Source organism: Gossypium raimondii, chromosome 13 (assembly GCF_025698545.1).
Source record: "Gossypium raimondii isolate GPD5lz chromosome 13, ASM2569854v1, whole genome shotgun sequence".
In the NCBI taxonomy this organism is placed as follows: Eukaryota; Viridiplantae; Streptophyta; class Magnoliopsida; order Malvales; family Malvaceae; genus Gossypium; species Gossypium raimondii.
The window spans coordinates 13775285-13779987 of NC_068577.1; the positions used below are offsets into that span (position 1 = coordinate 13775285).

Here is a 4703-nt window from a genome sequence, read left to right on the forward strand (position 1 = left end):
CAATTTCAACTTCCTTAGGTTCCAAAGTCCTTCCGCTTCGTAAAGAAACTGCTTTTTAATGTTCCTTACCCACTCTCTTCAGATTTTTCGTGTCACTTGGTAAGGCTCATTATGGTCTATTACGAAGCTCCGTAGCTAACGACCCATTTGGTTCTCCAAATTTTTTAGTGTTGTTGCTTGGTTTTGGATTAAACTGTCATTCTTTGCCCTGTACGCCTTCAAAAAATTCTCCAAATTGTTGAACGATTCAGCTTTTGGTGGTTTCTGAACTTGTTGATGAAAGTCTTGAGGTTAATTTGATCTATGCTGTACGTAATTGTTATTCGATCCAACTCCTTGGTTATTCTAAGAAAAGTTTGGATGTTTACTCCATGAAGGATTATATAAGTTGGATTCTGCTCCTTGTCCACTTCTATTTTGGTGTTAATTCCCTACATAATAAACCGACTTGGGATTTGATAGACAATTCCCGAAAGAATGTCCGTCTCAACAATAAACACATGAATTAACATCAAAGTGGCTTGGTGGCTGAGCTACAACATGATTTAAATCATTAGTAGTAAACTATTTCACCATTGAAGAGATAGAAGATACCTGAGCTGAGAGTGAAGTGAGGGCATCTACTTTATGCACTCCGGCTACTCGTCTTCCTAAAGCTACTCGATTTGTTAGCCACTGGTAATTGTTACTGGCTATTCTCTCGATGATCTCATAAGCCTCATTATAAGACTTTGATAAAAGAGCACCATTCGTAGAAGCATCTACCACCAACCTTGTGTGTGTATTGAGACCGTTATAAAACATCTCTAGCTGGATGCAATGTGGAGTCCCGTGGTGAGGGCATTTATGTAGTAACTCTTTGAATCTTTCCCATGCCTCGTATAGGGGCTCATCATCCATTTTTTGAAAAGCAATGATCTCATTCCGCAACTTGCATTTTTACTAGATGAGAAATACTTTACCAGAAAGCGTTCTGCTAATTCTTGCCAAATAGAAATTGAATTGGGTGGCAACGAATTAAGCCATGCTTGTGCTCATCTTGCAACGAGTACGGAAACAACTTCAACCTCAATGCATCTTTAGTTACACTGACTATCTTGAAGGAATCATTCACCTCCATGAACAATCGAAGGTGAAGGTGTGGATCTTCTATGGGCATTCCACTAAATTGGCCCAATGTTTGAAGCATCTGAAACAACACATGCTTCAATTCAAAATGCGGTGCCTCGATATTAGGTCTCCTAATTCCTGGATTTAACTCATTAAAAATGGCACAACGTACTATCTTATAGCTCGATCTCTATCATCAGCAATAAGGATTGGATTACGAGCACTAATGGCTCCATTCCCTTGAACCTTGTTTTGATTTTCAAGGTCCATTTTTGCAGTTTGTTTCTGGGCTAATCTTTCAAATCTTCTTTGTATAAATGTCTGTTCAATTTCAAGGTCTACATGGAGTAAATCGATGATCTGATCTATGCTCAAACACCTGAAAATAAATAAAAAAAATAAAGAATAAAAATTAATTAAATAAAAATAAATAAACAAAATCCAAGAAATAATTTCACAAATAATGATTAAATTAGTCATCTTCGACAATGGCGCCTAAAACTTGGTTCGGAACGGAATGTGCAAGTATACACAGTCGTTATCAAGTAATAAGTAAGTATAAGAGTTATTGTCTCCACAGGGACTGTGTTTAATTCGATAATTGTAAAATTACTATTCATAAGCTGGTTAAGAAAAACACAATAATTTTGAGTGAGAGGTGTCAAATTAAATTAATTAACTAAGTGCAAGTTAACCTAAATGCAAATGAAATGAAATGAAATGTGATGGTTTAGTAGTAATTTTACGAGTTAATAATAATAACATGAATAGGCTAGAATAATTACAACATTTGACTCAATTCATTTTTCATCATGCTTAACAATGTTACGGAAAAATTTCATGGCAACTCAATCATTCATTAACTTGAAATCTAGTATAAGTTCTTTTGAAGTCTTATACTTAGAATAACATGTACATTCTATGTCCATATTTAATTAAGGATTCCTTAGAATTTATGTGAAGTAACAGGGACGGGTTAGTTTTGAAACAATTTAATCACACAAATCTAAAAGCTATGCAAGGTAATAGAGCTCTTTCGAGTTATTATGAACCTTTAATTTAATCAGGTTAGGATCTAAATTAAGTATGCACCTTCCAATCATTGCGTCCATTAATCGTCATCTCGTTAGGATTGATAAACTAATTCTAATGCATTCAAACATATTTTAATGCATGAAATACATAAATGATTTTACTTGGAAGCATGAACAACTGAGGCACAGAACATTATAAACATGAATCAAATGAAATTCATCAACTTAATGCAATTATTCTAGCCAAAAAAAAAATTAAGTCATCATCATTAATGGAAAAAAATTTAAAAAATTTGCAAACATGTTGAATAAATAAGAACAAATTAAAGAAGTAAGGAAGAAGAAACTTTTGATGAATTCGGTGATTCTTGAAGACTGATCGTGGTGGCTTCCTCCAATTCTCGCGATTGCTCCTTCACAAATTACTCCTCAAGGTGGCTAGCCAAGAGTGGTTTTCCTCAGGGGAAAATGCTAGCTAAAGGAAAAATGGGGAAATGGGAATGCTTTAGGTGTGGATGGGAGAAGAGAAAAGATAAGAAATGTTGTGAATGAAGGATGTATGAATATTGAGGAATGATTGTAAAGTGAAATGAATGTGGTATTTATAGTAGAGGGATAACATGGGAGTTAGCTAAAAATAGCTTGGAAATCCTTTGTATTCCTTCATTGCTTGGCTGACCATGAATTATGGAAGTGGGCTGATTTTTTCATGATTTTCTTGCTTGATTTGTGGCATGGGTTGGACGAAAAACAAGGTGGAAGTTAGGGGCTGATTTGCAATTTCTTTGCACATGTAAAGGCCTTGAAATTAATTCTCCCAATGCTGATTTGGGCTGCTCTCATGCCTTTACCGAATTTGGGCCATTCTCCCCCCTTACTGGATGGTTTTGACAACCCAATTGAGAGCAGACTTCATTCTTTTTACCAACCATCTTCCAAGTTGGGTTGAATTGAATTTATGAGTTCAATTGGTGGGCTTGTTGTTCACATGAAGTAGAAATTAACTTGTGTTCATGTGTGATATTACTGACTCCCACATGAATTAATTTAGTGGTCCAACTGCAACAAATTGAGTAAAAATTAACATGTAACATAAAATAGAAAAATTATATAAAATTAATACTAAATTGTATAAAATTATAAAATTCACTCGATTTATGTCTAATGTCTTAATATGAATTAAAATGACTCAATCGGCTACTCACATGCTCGAAATTTAGATAAATTATGAGTAAAAAGGTGCCAATAAAACCTATATAATTTAAATGTATCACCTACAGGGTGTGTTTTCTCTAAAACATTAGTGAAAAGTCGCCCTATAGGACACGTTTTCTTTTGTCTCTCCAAAAACAACGCAGATTGTTTAAATTTTAAGAAAAATGGCATAGTTTCTCAAATTGTTTTTTTAGCATATATGGGTAATTTAGCCCAATTTTACTATCCTTTAAATAGTAGTTTTTAAATTTTAAGAAAGAAAAAATAGTTATTTAAATTAGAAAAAAATCGATCGGTTGGACCAGTTGGATCAAGAACTAATTGATATATCAATCTAGCTATAAGGGTTGAATTGGTCTTTTAATGAACTGCTCAGAATCGGTAAAAAAAATTGGACAAGAAATCCATGGTTGAATTGGTTTTATTAAAATTTTCATTTTTCATTTTTTAATTCTTTATTTAATTAATTATAGTTGGATTGATGATCAAACCAACGATCTAATCAACTTGAGCATCAATTTGGTTATTAAAACATTGATATTAGGAGAGTTTTGTCCAATGATCTGCCATAATCTGGTATGTCAAGTTAGGCTCCCGTTATACTTAATGAGTTTGTTCTCGAGCAATTTTAATGTCTTTTTCCATAGTTTTCGTTTAATTTTTATTTCTTCTCCTTAATAAACTTTTCATGCATTTTGCTCATTTTGTGTAATTTTGATACCCAATGGCCAAATGTGTCATTTGGACCCCAATGATTGATTAAGTTTTGTAGGAGCTTGTTAGTAACCCAAATTTGAGTGAAAACATTGTCACAAGTAGAGGTATCGTGACATCAGAGCCTGGATATCACAACACTTCCAACAAACCTGAAATGAAGAGGAATGAGAATCACCTACAGTGGTGTTACGATACCCACCCTTAGGCATCGTAAAATCCACCATCAAAGACACACCAAGGGTAGTCTTTGTCCACTCGAAGCACCAATCAAGTAAAAGATGGAGAACAACATTTAGGGGTCAGAATCAACTTTAAAATCCTAAAAAATTGGCTGAAGGAGGATGTTGTAGTTTAGGTTAGAAAACTTTTAGTTTTAGGGTTTCCTTTCATCTTTTAGTTTAGGTTTAAGGTAGTTTTCTTTTCTATAGCTTAGGGTTTACTTTTCTTGGATATTTTTTGTTCTTCTTAGTCAATGGTAGTTAGTTAAGTTAGTTTTTACTGTAGCTTAGTTTTGATTTACATGTTTAGTACCTCAAACCTCATTGTAATCACCTTTTAATCTTTAGTTTAATATCCATTCAATTGGTTTTATTTTTATCTTTTAAAAATCATAGCTTTAGCGATCTT

The 4703-nt window shown here is 33.6% G+C and overlaps 1 non-coding gene across 1 annotated transcript; it reads left to right on the plus strand.

The window, feature by feature from the left end:
- The first annotated feature begins 825 nt into the window (after positions 1–825).
- LOC128036325 (small nucleolar RNA R71) lies at positions 826–932 on the plus strand. Its single transcript, XR_008193123.1, has one exon. It is a non-coding gene; the product is annotated as a small nucleolar RNA R71 (small nucleolar RNA).
- Positions 933–4703: the final 3771 nt, after the last annotated feature.